The following is a 20990-nucleotide window of genomic DNA, read 5'->3' as shown; positions in this document are numbered from 1 at the left end:
GAATAAAAATAATAATAATAAATACTTTTAAACCATGTGAAAAAAACCTCACAGATAGGGAGACAATATGAAATATGAAGGATTTAAATCCAGAATACTTAAAATATAAAGAGCCTCTACAACTCAAAGATAAAGGACATAGAGGGCAATTTAGGGGTGGATGAAGGATTTGAACAGGCAGTTATCTAGAGATGATATACAAATAGTCGACAAGCTCATGAAAAGATACTTCACATCATTAGTAATTAGGTAAATGCAACTCAAAGCCACCATGGGACACTATAGCTCATCTACTTGGATGGCTATAATTAAAAAGAGACAATGAGGCTGGTGACATGGATATGGGAAAAGAAACTTCACACATGACTGGTGGGAGTGCAAAATGAAGTGGCATTTTGCAAAAACAGTTCAACAGTTCCTCAGCAATGCTAAGCATAGAGTTTCCACACCTTCCGTGTCATGGCCTGAAAATGAAATGTCCCCATAGGCTCATACGTTAAAGCCTTAGGTCCCTAGTGGGTGGCACTATTTTGGGAGGTTCTAGGAACTTTAGGAGGCAGGTCTCAGCTGGAGAAGGAAGATCAGTGGGGGTGGACCCTATGGCTATCTTGTAACTGGACTTCTATTGTTGCCATTCTTTTAAAAATCTTTACTTATTATATTATAATAATATTATAATAATATACTATATTATATATATTTGGTTTTGCATGTGTGTATCTACATGGTGTGTGTTCCTTGTGTGCGGACGTATGTAGGGGTTCATGTGCACATATGTGTGCATGGACACATCAAAGCTTGAAGTTGACATTGTCTTCCTCAACCACTTTCCACTTCACTTATTGATTTGCTGAACCTGCAGCTCGCAAGTTCCAACCAGTCTGGACAGCCACTTGAGGCAGAGATTCCCCTGTCTCTTCTTCCAGGCACTGGGATTACAGGTGGCTACCATGCTTGTCTGTTTTTCATTTTGTTTTAACATTGGTTTTAGGAATCCAAACTCTAGTTCTCATATATACATGGCAAACACTTGACCAACTAAGTCACCTCCCCAGACTCTCTCCCTTCTCTCTGCTTTTTTCCTAGTATGCTGATGTTACTACCCGAGTATATAAGGCCAAGCAACCATGGGCCAAACCCTTTGAAAGTATGAATCACAACTGTAGGAGTATTCCCACTGGGCTAAGCTGATCTGGCTCTAGAGTACTATACCTAGCCCTAATCCATCTTTTTGTTTCTCAATTACCTATTGTTTCTCCTGTTGCCCTCTGTGTGAATCTTGTCTGAGAGTTTTCCAAGGGTAAAAAGCATATGCAAAACTTGTTTGGGAAAAGTCTGGCAAACTGTGATGTTCCTAATTGGGCATTTGTATTTGACATTTTCCCTTTGGAGACCATGGGCCATGTAAATCCACATCCCCGCTGCATACATGGATATATTCATACCAACAATAAAAGTAACAAACACAGCTCAGCAATAATGCACCTTGTTGTTGACCCAAGAGAAACAAAAACTTGAGCATGTGTACAAACACACACAATACCATCAACAACAACAATTGCACACCAGTGACCATGGCAATATTGTTCATGATAGTTTAAAAGTGAGATGCACAAGGCTGGAGAGATGGCTCAGTGGTTAAGAGCACTGGCTGCTTGATCTTCCAGAGGTCCTCAGTTCAATTCCCTGCAACCACATGGTAGCTCACAATCATCTAGTAGGATCTGATATCCTCTTCTGGTGTGTAGGCCTATATTCAGATAGAGCACTCATATACAAAAAACAAATAAAACCTTTTTTTAAAAATAGTGTGTTGTACCTGTGCTACAGACCTTAGCTACTCAGGAAACTGATATAGGAGAGTTCTAAGTTCAAAGTCTGCCTGGGATACAAGGTGAATTCAAGATCAGCTTGAAATAGAAGAAAGGAGGTTTTTTTTTTTTGAAATTTCAGTTAGTTCTTTATTTACCCTGAAATTCTGGAGATATAGTTCAGTGATAGAACACTTGCCTGGCTTGTTTAAGACTCTAGGTTCAATCTTCAGTATTGTACAAAAAAAAAAGTAGAACAATTCAAACTTTCATCAACTGATTCAAAGATAATAAACAAAATATCATATTCAAGAAGTAGAATGTTGTCCAAATTAAAAAATAATAGGCAAGGAAACATTCTACAACATGGATACACCTTGAAGGCATCATGCTAAATGAAAGAAGCCAATCATCATATGCCATGTACTGCACCATTCCATTTGTATGAAATGTCCAGAGGAGGGAAATGCTGAGATCTGGAAGGCACATTGATGGCTGCCTATGGCTAAAATGTACAATGTTTCTTTGCAGGGGATATCTAACAAGAATATTGTTAAAGTAGACTGAATATATAAATATATGTAAATACATGCAAATACACTAAAATCCATCAAGTTGCACACTTTAAGTGGGTGAACTTTCTGCTATGTAAATTATATCTTAATTGTATTTTAAAAAGACTAAAAGAGGTGAGAAAGATTGGAGGCAGCAAGTATAGAGAGGTCTGAGGAATTCCTTGAGCCCCTAAAGGTTTATCAGAAAATTAGTAGTATGCAGTTACAGTACTGTAGTCAAGAAGGAGGTTTCTCAGATGAGGTACAGACAAGAAGAGCTCCTGGGGTCACCTCTCTGTAAGTGGAATGTCTCCCCAGTTCCTTGGCTTTATCCCACCATCCCCTCCCCCCATGAGCAATCAATCAGCCGCAGCCCCTGAAAGACAAGGATCTGCCACTTGCTTAAGTTTACAGATCATTCCTGCTTATTACTTTCTTTCCCTTTTCTGTTTGCATTGTTGCTAGGTACAGTGGGAAATAACAAACCTCTAGTCTTCTTATTAAAGAAATAAAGGCTGGTAGGACTGTTCCAGACCCTCTGAACATGGATGTCAGCTTGGAGGTCTGGTTAATCTATGGCGCCTCTGGAAGTGGATCAGCATTTATCCCTAGTACACGAGTGGACTTTGGGAGCCCACTCCACATAGAGGGATACTCTCTTAGCCTAGACACAGGGGGAAGAGGCTAGGACCTGCTCCAAATGATATGACAGACTTTGAAGATCCCCCATGGAAGGCTTCACCCTCCCTGGGGAGCAGAAAGGGGATGGGATAAGGGGTGGGTGGGGAGTAGGGGAGGAAGGGAGGGAGAAGGAACTGGGATTGACATGTAAAAGAAGGTTGTTTCTAATTTAAATTTAAAAAAGGGGGGGGGGGAATAAAGGCAGGTGTCTATGATGTAGGTTAGACCACCAAGCCCCAGGGGAAGCCAACTGAGCAGGGGGGCATCTAGTGGCATTTCTGTAGATGGGGCAGAAATGGGTAAATAAGCCTACCATAGAAGACTGAAACTCAGAACGCCCTCCTCAGGCCAAGGTCAGGCGCTGGTGGACACTGCCAGGAAGCTGACCTGTTATCGCTGGCCCCTTGAAGACAAGCACACGTGCTTCTCAAACATTCTCTGCTAATTCCACCTGCCTAGTGATCCAAACTCTGCCGACAAGTGTGGTTCCTGAGTGCCATCTGACCAAGCTCTCAGGAAACGGGAACCACACAGTGTCCCCTGGCCTTCAGAGACAGACTGTGATCCATGGAGAGAGGTCTCCTTGGCCCACCTGGGGGGCAGAGGATGCTGTGAGACCAAAGTCCCCAGTTCCTTTCATAAGGGGCTGGAAACTCCTGGCTTCGCCTTCCTCTTGAAATGAGGCATTTGAGAGTCCTGGAAAAGTACAAGCCAGAATCACAAGCCACGGTGAAGGAGGTGCCAAGGAGCTCATCTGATAGCGTCCCAGCTCCTGAGCAGACTTTCCTCCCGCTTTGCCTTGGTGTGAGCACAGTGGAGCACAGCTCGGGCTCCAGCTATGTTCTGGCCAGATCGCGCTTCCTGCTACTCATATTTGTGCTGGGATAGGGATGACAGAAGGAAGGGGCTGCAGGTGTTAGGTGCAGGCTCCTTTTCATCCTCTGAAAACAGTTTCAGCTCCTCCTCCGGCCTCCCAGGTCTCCAGAGCACTATTGTGTCCTTTCCCCCTGAGCTTTCCTTCCCGCCCAGACTCATCCTTTAATGTCACTGGTCCTCTCACCTCTGCACGTGGAGCCCCGTGCTCGCCCTCTGTGGCTCTACCACCACACACCAGAACTTGGGCCACCAGGCTTCCCTGTCTTTGTCTTCTGCCTCCAGCTTCTCAGACTGGTGTAGCTTGTCACACACGCCTCAAGAGGACAGGAGGCCTACCTCACCCAGGCAGAACATACCTGATTGTCCGGCCGTGTTCTTGTAGGGTTGGGTTTCAAGGCCCATCTTTATTCTTATCTTTCCTCTCCTGGAAAGTACATCAGTCAGTACGTCTTCACTCACCCCAGCCTCTCACCATGGAGGCTAAAAGGGAATTTGAGGTCTGTTGACAGCTCAGGCTCTGCCACTGATGAGCTGTGAGACTTCAAAGAAGTGTCTTGATTTCTCTGAGAACCCGTTTCCTCCTCCACAGTTCGTCACAATAGTAAGTGAAATGCTGTCATAAAATACCATGGAAAAATAACATTCTTCGTGTTTTCAATACATGCCTTCCACATCAAAAGTCATCATCCATCCATCCATCCATCCATCCACCCATCCATCCATTCATGGTGTACTTAGTGAGTTTCATGCCAGGTTCTGGGGTATGACCATGTCTTCTCAGAGGAAAGCCACTTAGCCAGGAGGAACAGAGAGAAGAGCTGAGGCCTGCCTCCACAGCACACGCAGAAGCAAACACACCCTGAACTCTGGAGGCTGCCCCTGGGGATGGTGACAGTGAGCCCATCTTTCCTCCTCGTTAAATATCATAGAACTCTACGCTAAGGTGTGCAGCACACGGAGGCAGGCATGTGACAGAGGGGAAGTGAGGGGGCCCTGGGGGAGGGGGCGGGAACCCTGTTCTCCCTGCTTCTTGGTTACAGAGGGGGTTCATGCCTTGGCTGCACAGGAGGGCGATGTCCTTCAGGGAGGCCTTGTTGAATCTGTCTGGGACTGTTCCGGAAGGAGGAAGGGCGGGAGGGGTGGGGAGACAGCTGGAATGTTCTGGCCTGCTGTTCAGTGCAGCCAGCCTGGGAGAGAGGAGGGCCTCTGGACATCAAAGGTTCCTTTTGTCCCTTTCCGAGTGGCAGGGCAGCCGGGCCACTGGCTATGACTCAGGCCTGGCCCTGACGTCACCCACGCTCTGCCACTGGCCTCGGTTTGCAGCCAGGAACCTGACCAGGGAGTGGTTCTCATAGCTGCAGCAAATATCAAAACGGGGCGGCCAGTGCTGTGCGCTCTCCATTTCCCCACGGTCCACCTTAAGTTTCCTTCTTTCTTCTTCGTCTTTAAGCCTTCAGGAAGGCTCTACTTGTGAATCAGCTTTCCGAATGTAAGCACTCAGAATGAGTGACATCATGAGCAAATTATGTGGCGCAGATCTCAACCAGGAGTTGAGGAATCCAGAGGAAGAATGCAGTGGTGACTCCTGAGCCCAGGGAGTTGGCATCGTGTGGGCTTCAGAGGAGCCAGCACCTCCATGTAAGTGAAGGCCCCTCAGCCCCTCAGCCCCTCAGTCAAGGCCCAACACTGTGGGCGCCATCTTGCTCCTAAGAGGTAGGCCTGGCAGGCCCTGGCCCAGAGGGGGGGAGCGGGGACGGCCTTTGAGACAACCCTCTAAATACAGACCCAAATGGCCTGCTCTCTCTTCCCCATGGGACCAAACAAGAACGTATAAAGAGACTCAGGCTGAAACCCTGGGGAGAACGACCTACTGGATTCAGGGTTCTTGTTTTCTGCACCCACCTGAGCTGTTTCAAGAAGGCCAAAGTATTTGTTTGGGGTTCTGGACAGTTTGCTTCCTGGATCTTCTATGGGGTGATCAGACCGAAAGCAAGCCCCATTCTAGGCAAACATATGCTGCCAGTCAAACAGTATTTTCACACTTGACCGGGGAGGGGGGGAGGGGTGGGGGCATTAATGGCAATCCTGGTAAGAAAGGGTCTGCAGCCAGCCTGCCTTGAGAGCATGTTCCCTGATCTGGCTGAAGCACCTTCGTTATCTCTTTGCTGTCTGGCCTGTTTATAGTTTTTCATTTCTACTTACGTTGCCGCTGGGATGTTAAGCAGAGGCGAAACATAGTTCATCTGCTTTAATTTCATCTGAAAACTCCTGGGTCTTTGCATAACCTGTCGTTTACGAGTTCTGGAAGTTTCTACTCAAGAAATTTCAGTTTCTGTGAAAAACATTTTGCATGTGCGTGAGAGTCACAGAGCAGACAGGCATAGAGCCATATCGAGGTTCTTCTGGCTTCTCAGTCACCTCCTGAGTGAGCATCTCTTCCCTGTGCATTTTCCTCAGCACGTTAAGGCTGTTCTTCATATACCAAAGTGGTTGTGTGTATTTTAGAAAATGACCCTTACTCTAAGGCAGTGCAGAAGTTGGTCATTTAGTGAGAAGCACAAATTCCTTTGTGAACTAACACCCTTTTTGAGGTTAACTATCACACTTTAATATATGTTTTGTAGGTCTTGTGTCTTACTGTTTAAATATAATTTTACAGATCAGGCTGTCTTGAATCGAGGCTATGCCAGCCTGTTGTTCCTCTGGCAGAAAGATCTGAGTGCTGTGACAAATACTTCGGTAAGTGTCATTTGTCCCTGATGAGTCCCTACTCTGAAGTCTCTAATTCTACTTCTTTTGGTTTTTAGGATAATAAAGAAAAGGGTACAGGCCACAGATGCTTCTGCTGTACACAACAGCTGTGTCAAAGGGGATAGGTGTCAAGACAGGCTATTTGCTATCATAGACCCTAAATATAGATGGCCTCAAACACAATGGAGTTTACTTCTTGATTATGTGACAGTGCAGGTTTGTTGGGGTTAACTCTCTTTCATTTAGTCATTCGGATTCAAGACTAGAGGTGTAGTTCAGTGGGAGACTCCTTTCCCAAAGTGCCCGAGTCCCTTGGTTTGATGCCCAACGAACACTAACAAAAACAAAAAATTCAAAGTTCGAATGAGACTCTGCTGTTTGCAGCAGGTGGGTTTCAAAGTCACCAGGGCGAATCTTTGCTCCACAGTAGAAGAAGCAAAGAATCGGAAGAGTGGATGTGGGGGGTTCTTATGAGCTGAAGGGGTGCACATCACCTTCCTTTACATTCCATTGGCTAAAGCCCAGGCACATGGCTATAGCTAACTATAGAGCAGCCACTTCCCAGAGACATCTGTGGAGTTTCTGGAGAAAGGTAATTCTCTTCCGCATTGAATGTAAAAACTTGGAAACACTCAAATACAAGGCTGTAGAGTAGAACATTACGGGTGGGTGGATTAGAAATGGGCGGGAGAGATATTTCAATTGTTCCCCTTGAAAAGGACCCAGGTTCAGTTCCTAGCACACACAGGGGATTACAATTATCTGTAATTATCCAGTTCCAGAGGATCCAATGCCTTCTTCTGGCCTCCTTGGGCACCAGGAGGTGCACAAACATACAGGCAAATAAGTAGTAAGTATAGACACATAAAATAAAAATAAATCTTAGAAAAGCATATCAGAATGCCAAGCACATAGGGTGCACATCTGTAAGCCTAGGCAGGAGGCGGAGGAAAAAGGGTTGCTACTGAGTTCAAGGCCAACTGGTCTACATAATGAGTTCCAGGTCAACCGGAGCTACATAGCAAGACAGTATCCCACAACAACAGCAAAACTTAGGAGCTATGTAGAGGTCTCTATTGGATGCCCCCAGGTTTTTTCTGGCCATGAGGGCAAAGAATAGTGAGAGAGATTTCCCAAGATGCCTCTGGGCATTGTAATCCTATGATTTGAGGTAAACACATCCCTGTTGCCGGTGACCAGTGAAACAGGAAGGGTATTTCTCTCTTGTTTTTCCTCCCTCTAGTCTCTTGTTCTGGGTCTTTTCTGGATTTGTTCCTTTCATGTTCTTGATTCAAGCAAACTTGCTAGGATTTCTCTTGTTAGGATTCTGCACCCACAGCTATGAGCTGCAGTGATGTACAGGAACATCCTGGAGTCCCGAACTCTCGGTTCTGCCTGGTCCTGGGAACTTTGGGAGACTACCCCACCTGTACCAGGCCCTGTGATGCTTAACTAGTGAGTGGGGTTCTCTAAGAAGAGACCTTCAAGTAAGACTATTCAAAAATTATTTCAATATAGACTATAAAAGACTTGAGCAGGAACATTAATGCTAACCCCACAAAATATATTTAAAAAGTATACCCACCAGGTGGTAGTAGCACACACCTTTAATCCCAGCACTTGTGAGGCAGAGGCAGATGGATCTCTGTGAGTTCATGGTCTACAGAGTGGGTTCCAGGACAGCCAAGGCTACACAGAGAAACCCTGTCTTGAAATATATATATATTCCAGCTTCTTTTCAGGAAGAGCCTCTTTTACGGAAACAACAAGGGGCACAGGTATGAGCTCTATTTGGAGAGCCTTGTATCACTTTATGATTTATGTAGATTTTTAGCCATTGTTGGTCTTTGTAGAATTCTCTCCTCACTGGTAAATGTCAGGAAAGGGCTCCAGTAAAGTCCTGCCCGGGCTGCATGGTACATAGTCCTCTAGTTTCAAGGTCAATATCTGCCTAAGCATATTAAATGTTTCTACTGGACTTATGTCCCTCGCTCCCACATCCCCACCCTGAAGAGTGAGCATTGTCCATTGTGTAGGGAGATCAGTTACTGGCCAATTTGATAGCCTATTAGATTGCTGCTAGTTCCATCATGCTCTGGGGTTGTTGAGGACCAGGAGTGTCCACTGAGCATGCTGGGATGATGAGAGAGTTAAGAGTAAAATTCCTGAGTGTGGGAAGGCACTGCCACTGGTAGTGGATACCTGAAGGAGTAAGTTGAGACTAAGTACAAGTTTAACTCACAGAGGTATTCAGGAAACACAGAGCCAAAGGCCACAGCCAGGAGAGGGAGGGGTGTCATGGTCCACTCACTTCGGTGATGGGCTACCTTAGTTATGTTCTCAAACTGTGACAAATTGCCTGGAAGACTGACTAGAGGAGGACACAGTCATTTGTGCTCCTGGTTCCAGAGGATTCACCCGGTGGTTGTTTTGGGCTTGTGCTCCCCAGTGGCACACCGTGGCAGCCACAATACGTGGTGGAGGAGATTCGCACTGTTGACGGGAAGCAGAAAGAGACAGGGTACAATGTAGTTGTGAGGACACGCCCTCACTGACCTGCTTTTCCCAGCCAGGCTCCATCTGCTAAAGCTTCCAGAACCTCCCAGTGTTAGCAACAGCTAAGGTCCATGTGCGCAACCCATGAGTCCATGGGGGAACATTTCAGATTCAAATTCTAACGCTAATCACGTTTTGTTAATTTCAGCTACCATCTGATATGATCCCGTCAGCACATACAGCATACCAAATTGATACAGCACTGCTTTCTGACATTTCTAGCTACACTGTATGACAAGAAGAGGTGTGCAGCCACCAAATTTCACTACTATAAACATGCCGTGTCTGAAAGAAAGCCACAGAGTCTCATGGCCCCTTGACATTGTTAGGGTGGCAGGTGAGGTGACCTCAGAGACATCACCAGCTAGGCAGGATTGTGTGCAAGCACACGATTCATATTTTATTATTTGACATTTAAAAAATGGCATCAAAATAGTTCTCACGGGGGGAGGGGGAAGGCTTTCATAAGTTTGTCTCACTTTAATCTTGTATTTTATTATTTTTCCATTTTAATTATACATGAGTTGTGTAATGCACATTGGGGACACCGTGGTCTTTGCAGAGTTAGGTCACCTGACGATGTTTGCCTGACCTTGTTTTTTTCCACAATCAACACTGACAAGTTGAACACGGCTGCCTCACATGGGCGCCATCTGGGCCAGTTGGTTATTTGACCTGAGGGGTTTTGTAGTTCTCAAAGCACAGACGTGCTGGCTCCCTTCTTCCTGGTTCAACATTATGAATGCCCTATTACGCCTTTTAGAGAGTTTTGCAATGAGCTCACGTCATACTTACGAAAGCTAAGAATTCACAGTAATTGGGCTCTGTCATTTCTCACATTGAAATCCCCTAGTTCTCATCAAGAACCAATTTGGAAAACACCACACAAAAGACTTTGGGGTTTCGTTGTTAACTCAAAAAGCCTCTGGTTTTTACCAGAACTTTTAAGCGCCTTCTCACCTCCAAAGTAGTGTTTTGTTTTGTTTAAGCTATATCGTTGAGACCGTTAGAGTGAGTAAGGTTCCATGTGCAGAATGGTTTGGGCAACATAGGAACGTAGAAGCTAAGTCAGCTTGCTCCTGACAATTGCCACCACATGGTCAGTGTCGGTGTCTTTGTTTGGAGATTGCTAGGAAGTAGTGCTGCTTTGATAAAAAAAAAGGAAAGTTCTCTCTGAATCATCTCATATCTGCGCATCTGCGATCCTTAACAACCTGCCTAACCAAAACACATAGTACCACAACTTCAAAGCCACTTGATAAGGTCTGACTGTGGGCCAGAGGCCCATGAGGCTGCCAGCTTCACTACAGTCTTTGAGAGAACTGATTGAGTTCACTCTGTGCCGACAGATCATTCCTGGAATTCTACTGAGGGTCTCAGCACATTGAACAAGGCAGCTTGATGTCCACTCCATGGAAGTACTCTTAGTCACTTTTTTGTGGCTGTGATACAATGCTCTGACAAAAGCCACTTAAGGAAGAAGGGATTTCTTTTGCCTCACAGTCTGGGATAGGCCATTGTGGTAGGAGAGTCATGGCAGCAAGAGCTTGGCAGCTGGACACAGCACATCCACAAGCAGGAAGCATAGAGTAATGAATGTTCCTACTCAGCCAGCCTTCTCTGTTTCATGAAGTACAGGTTCCCCACTCAGGGAACGGTCCTGCCCACAAATGAAATGTGCCTTCCCCCAAGAATTAACCTAATCGAGATCAATTCTATCACAGATATTCTCAGGGGCTAACTTTTAAATAATCGTTTCTCACAGGTATACCTGGAGGCTCACATCCTAAGCTATTCTAGGGCCTGTCTAGTAGACAAATGACACTGACCATCCTAGACACACTGGTCTTGGGTTGTACTTCCTAAACTACATGCAATAGGGCAGTCAGTCTGTCTGCTGTAATTGGGGTCACCCTTCGGTCCAGGATCTCACATGCTATCATCCTGAATCACAGGAGGAAGGAAGTAGCCAGTGGAAAGGCCTTCCTCATGACTTAAGTTTGTGACATCAACCATGCCAAGGTGCCTTGAGAAAGAAATAGCTGAAGATTTCCCCAGGGACAGGCTGCATCCTCCATCTGCAGCTGGGCCACACTTGGCTGGACTTTCAACTTTATGACAACACTTCTCTTCCTTCTTCCATTCTATAGAAGACAAATTCCTTTTCAGTTTGTTGTTGCCTTACTTTTGGTATTTGTTGTTTTTTTTTTAACGCATAGGCATATTTTAAGTTAGCCGTTTGTAATTGGATATTTTGATTGCCTTTGGTACTCCACTGTTACAAATATGTAAACACTCTTGGTGGTAAATCCTTGTGGGCAATTTAAGGAAAATTCCCAGAAATTGAAGTGTGGAGTTGAAAGATCTGTTTTTAAAGTTACCAGTTGGTAAATCCTGTTCCAAAAAGCATCAGTTTCTATTTCAGAACCTGACTGATCTCTTTGGTTTCTCACACGAAAATGCATGCACATAGATCCCAAAGTCATCAGAAGCTCTGATCAAAGTCCCAGACATTTTAGATTTATCCGCATCAGTCCATGGAGACTTTGGCTAACCATGTCTGAGAATCACCTGCTATCTTTCCAATATCAGGACTATACATTTTAACACACCCTTCCTATTCCTTTATACATTAAAGCCTGAGAACTACTTACACGTTGTGTCTAGTTGCTACTTAATCAATTCCATAGACATTTATCACACAGTAAAAATTTAGGGAACCACCGGGTGTTGGTGGCGCACGCCTTTAATCCCAGCATTCGGGAGGCAGAGGCAGGCGGATCTCTGTGAGTTCGAGGCCAGCCTGGTCTACAGAGCGAGTTCCAGGACAGCCTCCAAAACAATACAGAGAAACCCTGTCTCAAAAATACCCCCCAAAAATTTAGGGAACCCTGAGGTGGTATATTGTCATAGTCTATATTGCTATAACAAAATACCTGGTAAATAAAAACATTCAAAAGATAGTTATTTAGTTTATAGTTCTGGAGGTTCAGAAACATGGTGCCAGCATCTGTTCTTCTCTGATGGAGGTCTGGCAAGTGACATCACCATGGTGGGAACACCTGTCACATAGAGAAGAAGGATTCAGGAGAGATGCTGGGCTTGTTTACAGCAATCATCCTTGTAGAAACTAAGCCCATCTCACAAGACCTGCAATAATCCCTTCAGCGGGCAATGCCCCCATGACCTAATTACCTTCCAGGAACCTCTCTTCTTAAAGGCTCCACTGCTGCAACACCGCCACCCTGAGGGTCAAACCTCCCCGCACACAAACTCTGGAGGAAATACTGTACCTGAGCCATAGCACACATCCAAACGGGAAACTTAAAGATTCGTTTTGGCTTCTTGAGTTTCAGCTTTATCTGGTATGCTACAGCATGATGATTATTAGCCAGGGAACCAGGAAAGCTTATTGCAAAAATGTGAGTGGCACAGTAAACATAGATCATTTGCCTCCTAAATGATCACACAGAGATATATTGGCAGAGGGTGAACTGGACAAAGAACCCAAAGGATGCCCAACCTTCTGGTAGCAGACAAAAGGAACCAACAGGAAGACAAACTCCTGAAGCAGCTCCCTACCTCAGCCAAGGAAACTGTATCTGATTTCTAATAGGTAGGGCCATCTCTCAGGACCCACACTTGCAGTTTGGACCTCTGGAGGGGCCCAGGTCATCCTCTTGGTCACCTAGTGATGGCTGACCTCTGTGATCTCTGAGCCCTGAAGTGGACCTAGGAAGACATAGTACAGTCATACAGAGAGCATCTGTAAGATACTTTCCTGCAGAACTGAGCCACAGAGGGTCAAGGTGCAGAAACTAGGACAGCGGGACAATCAGGGCAAGTGTCATGCTTAAGTAAGTATGTGGGCAGATCTCAGGACAGGAGACGGGAACGGAAAAGATGACAGAGCCAGGGTTTGGTGTGGAGCTCCAGTGGATCCCACCCCCAGGAAGAGTATGATGAAGTTCCAAGCAGGGGAGGTGCCTGTGGAATCTGAAAGGTGCTGTGACCGAACCTTCACACCAGGGAAGTGGGAACAATGAGCCAGACGGCAGGGACTGGAGCATGGAAACTTAGAAACGACTAAAACTGTAGTTGAAGAGAACCTATTGAACAAACCCAACCAAGACTTAAAAACTCTATCATCTAGTAGGAAGCATATTAGTCCATTGCTTCTGCACAACACTACAGAAACCGTTACGCCACACCCACCAGTCACATGGTGGTCTCTGATGTCCCCACACCTCCTCTCCTTCTCCTACCTCAACTGCCAAAGGGCCACATCCTGCCATTTGCCTTTCATTTTCAGTTTAATTTGCTTTGAGACAGGGTTTTGTGTATAGTCTTAGCTGGCCTCTGTAACTCAGAAATCCACCTGTCTCGCCTCCTGAGTGCTGGAATTCAAGGCATGCACCACTGTCGTTTGTCTTTTGAATTCTTCCTCTACAGACTGCCTCACTGTCAACAGTCTCCCTGCTCACATCCAGATACCAGAATCCCCCATGTAGTTCCTCTGTGCCTATCCATGCCCACACCATCAGCTGGTGGAGAAAACCCAACGGTAGCACCTCAGCTGTGCCCATCTCCATGCTTAGACACCAGAGACGCTGATGTTTTCACCAAGTGTCGCCACTTCCGCACTTGTCCCCATCCTCTAATGGGTGCCCTCATCCCCATTGGTGGCAACTCTTGACTCAGCTTTCTAGTGCAAATGTATGAGTGCAAGCTCAGGATACGCATGGACTGTAGTGGTGTTTGTGCTCTCCCTCAAGTCTTGGGGCTCAGATGGTGAAGGCTGATATTCCGGGAATGACTGGGCCAATTCATGCCCTCATATGTCTGCTCTATATGAGGCTCATATTCCTGTTGTCTTGCAAACACTTCTTTAAAAAATTTTTTAGTGTTGGACTTAGTGGTGCATACCTTTAGTCCCAGCACTCAGGAAGCAGAGACAGGCAGATCTCTCTATGTTTGAGGCCAGCAGCCTGTTCTACAGAGTGATTTCCAGAACAGCCAGAGCTATATAGTAAGACTTTGTCTCAAAACAAACTTACAATTTTTTAGATTTATTTTCATTTATTTGTTTCATTGTTTTCTGTCATGAATGTATGGATGTCACATGCCTGCTGCCCTCAGAAACCAGAAGAGAGCATCAGATCCCTATGACTAGAGGTAGAGATGGTTGTGAGCCACCATGTGGATGCTAGGAACTAAACCAGCATCCTCTGCAAGAATCATGCTCATATCCTCTGAGCCATCTCTGCAGCTCCCCTTCAAAACTTCCATGACTGAGGCATCTTCTGATGCTGACATGGCATTCTGGCCACTCAAAGGACTGGATCCTCGGGTTAGGAAACTTGTCAGAATGGTGCCTCCATACTTACCAGCAGGAGAGAAATCAGAGTTCCATGACATCCAGACAGGGTTTCTACATCCATTTGGAGAGTCTTATGTGATCACAGAGCAGAAAGCCCAAAGGCAAAAAGTATTCAGTAGGTCTTCTGATTGGCAGGTAATGCTGGTAGCCCTACTCTTCCTGTCTGTACTGACTCCATGCCCCACTTGCATTATGAAAATAGGCATCTACACAGTCTATGACCATAGCCGCACGAAGGTTATAGCCCAAGAAAACTCTGTCTCTTCCCCATGAATTTTTATCACCCTGGATCCAAGGTTTAGCAGCTCCTGATGGAAATATCCCATCATTGCATCCAGGAGCAACCGAGCAAACCTGAAGGCTCACCCCAGGCAGACAGACCAGCAATTTCCCATTATTTAAATGAAGGCAGCATAAACTGCCATGTAGACAGGAAAGCGGAAGCAGTGAGAGCTTTTTTAGTAATTATCCTATCCAGGATCAGTAACCCCAAACTTTTTCTCCATTTTCATGTACATCAGCAAAAGGAGCCCCTTATATAACTACCAGGATGGCTCAATAGAAAATACTACAGGTGCCGGGTGGTGGTGGTTCATGCCTTTAATTCTAGCACTTGTGACACATACATAATTAAAAACAATAACATAGGACCTGGAAAGATACAGTGTTCGTTCTTGCAGAGGACCGGAGTTGAGTCCCAGCACCCACATCAGGCAGCTTACAACTGTCTGTAAGTTCAGGTCCAAGAGATCCAACATGCTTCTGAGCACACATACACACACATGCATACATACATGCATACATATGTAAGACAATAATCATAAAATAAATCTTTTATTAAAAGCTTTTCAAAATGAAAAAGAAGCAGCAGCAGAGGACACTTCCTACCCCAGGGAAGCAACTCCTATTGTTTACAGGGCTGGTGTCTAACTTGTAGCTGGATAGGACTATCCAGTATCCTGGCAGCTGCGGCCTCCCCCTCCATTCCCAGACAACCCAGTTCCATGGAATCACAGCTCAGATGATAGTCCTGCTCTCGGTGTAAACATGCCCTCATCCCCCTCTGCCAGGCTGTAACTTCAAAGCTAAGTAAAGACCCCAAGATCTAAGCGATGGCCACACAACAAAAATCAAGACAATCGTTTTTCTCACCCTGCACCATAATTTTATTTCCAGAATGTGCTTTGTCTGCTCTGCACTTCACACGATTATGCTCTTCACCTCTACCCAGTGGCCCTTCCCTACTGGAGGGAGATTAACCCTTCTTTGCCCCCTTTCAATCTCGGTTAGATGAGAGCTTGCCTTCCCCAGCACTGCCTGCCGGCACATGGCTGAGAACTCCAGGACGAGGTGGCTGCTTTCCCTTTGAAGCATAGGCACTGCATTGAACACCTTCTTGCCCGACTTGGCCCTGAAAAGACGGTTTTGAAACTGAACTTGTTGTGAGCTGCCTGGGTCTGCAGTATGGAATTGCATAAGAACATGGGCATTTGGGACAAGGGGGAGTCTGAGCTCAAGTCTCTCAGAACCTGTTGTCGTGGAACCTACTGATAATTTACTCCCTGGCTCTGCAGAAGGGTCTCTAGCATCACTTGAGATTCAGGCTGAAATGCATGTGACACCCTGAATGGAAGGAATGATGCGTCCACATACAAGTCGCTGCCCCTCCCCCCACCCCATCCCACCCCACCCCTCCGTTACTAGCCTCAGCCCCGAGTTTCCTGCCATGTCTTAGTTATGTGTGTGTGATTCACATGTGTCCATGAGAGGGACAGAGGTGTGAGTTTTTCAGGCCTGGTGGTGGGTTGGTCATCAATACAGGAAAGGAAGCAGTCTGAACTGCTGACTTTTTGTTACCGATTGACGAATCTCCTAGGTTCATACTGTTTTGTTTCGAAGCCATGCTGAACAACAGAAAACGAAACTTGCAGCTTATTTTTAGCTGTTCATGCTAACTCATGAGATGTTTCTTTGCAAACCAAATAGAAGAAAGGTGACTTCAACCAGCTAAATTTAGAATGACTGACTTTCAGCGATTAAGCCTGAGTCTCTGATACTACCCAAGTATCAAAGATACTTGGGCCTAGGGAATTTTAAGCCTATATGTTTATATTTTGTTTAAAATTATTTTTAGTTGAGTTTTTTAAAGATGTAAAATGTATTTGCTTTGGAGTTGAGAAACACATTATAAACCCTCTCCTGGCATCTGATCATTTTCATGTAATCTACAGCAACTTAGTAAGTGAGTGACAGTCTGGAATTTCTTCTGAAAGGAATCAGTCCATGAAATCACAAAGAACAGAGCCCAGGGACATAAGGAGTATTGTTTCTATACTGTTGTAAGGTCGGACTGTACTATCTTTGAACTTGAGAGTGTGTAGATGACATTTTCCAAGCCATCTTCCCTGTGCTACAATTCTGTGGAACACACCAAGGCACCAAGGCCAGAGGAATCGGGGAGGTATTCTTTGGAGGTGGTCTTGTCAGGCCACCAGCATTTCCTTTTCCCCTTTCCCTGTCCCAGAAAGGGCAGGTTTCACAGCTTCTCAGTCAACTTGGGGTTTTTCTTTGAGGAGTGATCTATGAAGTCTTTAAAAGATCTCCACAGGAATCTCCATTCCTTCTCTCATGGGCCAAAGCTCTCCATTTTAGGAAGTGTCTTGCTAACCCCAAGACTGTAGCTGCCCCTGGTAGTGAGGGAACTAGCAAAAGAATCTCGTGGCTTAAGTTAGGAGTCAGTAACATACTCTAATGAGTCATCTCACTGCATGAGACACAACTCCAGGTGCTCTGGGAGACACAAAGATTCCATGGGGGGCAAGCCCAGAGTCTCAGGCAATGAGGGCTATTTCCACCAGCAAATGCTTACTGTTCTTTTTGTTCAGGACAAGGACAAGGAGTCACTGGGGTGTTGCCTGAGCTGGCTGGGCTGAGGTGAGGTACTAACTAGAGACTCTGAGCTGCAGATGAAAGAAAAGACCAGTGTGCTCCTAGGTTCAGTCTGGGAATATTTCTCGTCAAGGGGAGAGGCATATAGGAAGGATGATTCTCTCGCGTGAGGTAGATGCTATAATCCATAGGAAATCTTGTTTCTAGTCCCACCTTTCTTTTTCTACCTGATTATCATTCTCTCTAGAAAAAAAGAAACCATGCTCCTGCCCAATTGGCATTTTTCTAGTTCTGAGTCTAGACTAGCCTATCATTTTGTTTGTCTGTTTGGTCAGTGGCACATGGTCATGATGGTAAATGGGCCTGGTATGACAACGCCAATGACCCTAGTGGACTCAAGGTCGTCTAAATATTGGTCTTCAAATGTTGCTCTTCAAATGCACTAAAACACGAAAGCAGGGATCATGCAGTTTGCTAAAGCTGAAGGAGCGATGTCCCTTGAGAAGGTGGCACCTGCTGAGGGTGTTGCAACAGAGGGTGTCAGTTGGACTAGCTTGGATTGAGGTGCACAGCACCCCTCCCATCTTACCAATTTCTACCTTTTCTTTGTTGAAAACCTGTGTTTCAGTTTCCCCTTCTCCTTCTAGTTCTTTCTTGGAGTATCCACCTCTTCAAGGTCCCCAAGGTTTGGGAGTATCTGCCTCTACATGGTCCCCAAGGCTTGCTGCCTAACCTTGCCACCAGATCTTTCCCAGATGCTCAGGCATGCCACTCACTCACCCCCTCACTAGACGGGGTGAGATAATCCCCTCCCATTCCCAGGCAGGGTGGGGCAGGTTGACAAGAAAGCCCCTTTGAGAGCTGTCTCACTGGCTTACAAAATTGCTGACAATTAATGGAAGCAATCTGTCACAGCTATGAGGAGGCAGGAGGCTTGGAATCGAGCTCTTGGTCTACTCAACCTAGAATGCAAGCTGGGGTGGGTTCTTTAGAATCAAATACAAACTACTATATAGAATGGGTTTTAGATCAGGGCAAATGAACAATTGAATCCCAGAACTCAGGAGGCAGAGGCAAACGGATTTCTGAGTCTGAATAGCAATCTCTGGTCTAAATAGCAATCTCCAGGATAACCAGTGCTACTTAGAAAGGCAGACAGGCAGGCAGGCAGGCAGGCAGCTATTAAACATTCATTCATTAAAACATTTAGCTTAGTTGAGGAAAATGTCTTACTGCTTTACTCAAAAGTTAGGCTCGCCAGGCATTGGTGGCGCATGCCTTTAATCCCAGCACTCCGGAAGTAGAGGCAGGTGGATCTCTGTGAGTTCCAGGCTAGCCTGGTATACAGACAGCCTCCAAAATAATACAGAAAACCCCTGTTTCGAAAAACAAACAGAAAAAAAATTAGGCTCTTAAAAACACACATGAGTCATGAAAGAGAATATACTGAATGTTTTTCTACTTTCAACTCTATCATAGTCTTTTTAATGGTGGAAAACACAAATTAAAATGTAATTGAGAGTATAAGTGTAAAATCCTAAGCAAAATTCTGTGGCTTCAGAATGGCCATTCTAAGTGTCCATTGAGCTATATAGTTTGTGACTGGGAAAGTGTTTGAGTGACTCCTTTAATTTAGCTGTGTGATATTTTTATTTGTGAGTTCCTTATAATAAAGTAAATTTTATATTTTACAAAAAAAGTCCACTAAAAATATGTAGATAGGGCCGGGCGTTGGTGGCGCACGCCTTTAATCCCAGCACTCGGGAGGTAGAGGCAGGCGGATCTCTGTGAGTTCGAGACCAGCCTAGACTACCAAGCAAGTTCCAGGACAGCCTCCAAAGCCACAGAGAAACCCTGTCTCAAAAAACCAAAAAAAAAAATGTAGATAGGAGTCACAAAGAAAAGAAAAGGGTGGACATTCATCCTGAGGGACAACTACCATCCAAGACGAACTCTGGCTTCCATATGCATGTATACACACATGCATGCATACCCCTTCAACACACATATACCTACACATACACACAATAAAATAAAGGAAAACGACATGTTGGGGAAAGGGCCTCTTAACATGTGCTTGAATTTCTGTTTTATTTCAATTTTATTTAGCTTTTTAAATTTCATTTTACATTCTAACCATAGTTCTCCCTCCCACCCCTCCTTCTGACCCCCCTTGCATCCCTCCCAGCTCACCCCCCCCATCCACTCCTCCTAACAGGCAAGGGCTCCCATGGGGAGTCGACAAAGTCTGGCACATTAAGTTGGGGCAGGACCGAGCCCATCTCCCCTGCATCAAGGCTGAGCATGGCATCCCACCATAGGGAATGGACTCCAACAAGCTGCTTCATACACCAGGGAAAGATCCAGATCTTGCTGCCAGGGGCACCTCTGATAATTCAAACTTCACAACTGTTTCCCACATATGGAGGGTCTAGTTCAGTTCCATGGAGGCTCCACAGTTGTAAGTCTAGAGTTCATGAGTTCCCACGAGCTTGGTTCAGCTGTCTCTGTAGATTTCCCTTCCATAATCTTGACCTCCCTTGCTCATATGTTCCCTCCACCCTCTCTACAACTCGATTCCCAGGGCTCAACCTGGTGATTGGTTGTGGATCTCTGCATCTGGTTCCATCAGTTACTGGATGAAGGCTCTATGATGACATTTAGGGTGTTCACCAATCTGATTACAGGAAAAAGCTAGTTCAGGCACCCTTTCCACTATTGATAAGAGTCTTAGTTGGGGTCATCCTTGTGAACATTTATGCCCCTAATACAAGGGCACCCACATTTGTAAAAGAAACATTACTAAAGCTAAATCGCACATCAAACCCCACACACTAACTGTGGGAAACTTCAACACCCTACTCTCACCAATAGGCAGATCTTCCAGACAGAAAATTAACAAAGAAATAAGGAAATTAGCAGATGTTATGACTCAAATGGGCTTCACAGACATCTATAGAACCTTCCATCCAAACACAAAAGAATATACCTTCTTCTCAGTGCCTCATTGATTTTCCATTTAAGATGAGAATACTGTTTGTGACTTGAGACCAGGCTGATCTCGATGATTGCTAAATTAGGTTAAAAGCCAGATAATCTATAGCAATTTTGTTTATAAATGCTAAACATAGTAGGTATAAAAGAAAACCAGCTGTGATCTTTAATACAATGAGTGGGTGAACTAGCTTATTAAGGGTGAAATTTGGGGCAAATCTGTATGTATGTGGTGTTGGAATCAAACTCAGAGCCTTATGTATACTGAGGTCAATCCAAGCCTAAGGTATAACATGGGAAAACTGAACTCTCCTCAATGAGATGTTAGCATGTGCAGAAATGTGAGCTCTTCCCACCTACTTTGTACCATGAAGCATTTACAAAATGCTGCAAACCTCCCTCCAAAGCTGTTGCTCTGCTTTCTACTCCTAATTTCCCAACATTGTCTACTTGATTTTTTTATTCTTTTTTTTTTCAAATGGCTGCAAGCAGGCTGTC

The 20990-nt window shown here is 45.2% G+C and overlaps 1 protein-coding gene across 6 annotated transcripts in view; it reads left to right on the top strand.

The window, feature by feature from the left end:
• The first annotated feature begins 5103 nt into the window (after positions 1–5103).
• Zbtb38 (zinc finger and BTB domain containing 38) overlaps positions 5104–20990 on the top strand; it is a 95139-nt gene continuing 79252 nt past the window's right edge. For 3 of the 6 annotated variants that reach the window (XR_005874968.1, XR_005874970.1, XR_005874969.1), the window contains exons 1-2: positions 5107–5560; positions 6582–6661. The gene's annotated coding sequence lies outside the window, so the exon portion shown is untranslated. Of the gene's footprint in view, positions 5561–6581; positions 6662–20990 lie in introns of all 6 variants that reach the window. The other 3 variants (XM_013121007.3, XM_013121006.3, XR_005874967.1) reach the window with 2 other exon arrangements.

Source organism: Mesocricetus auratus, unplaced genomic scaffold (assembly GCF_017639785.1).
Source record: "Mesocricetus auratus isolate SY011 unplaced genomic scaffold, BCM_Maur_2.0 Super-Scaffold_100691, whole genome shotgun sequence".
Classification (NCBI taxonomy): Eukaryota; Metazoa; Chordata; class Mammalia; order Rodentia; family Cricetidae; genus Mesocricetus; species Mesocricetus auratus.
Note: the sequence above shows the minus strand (reverse complement) of the source record. Positions and strands in the feature narration are given on the sequence as shown.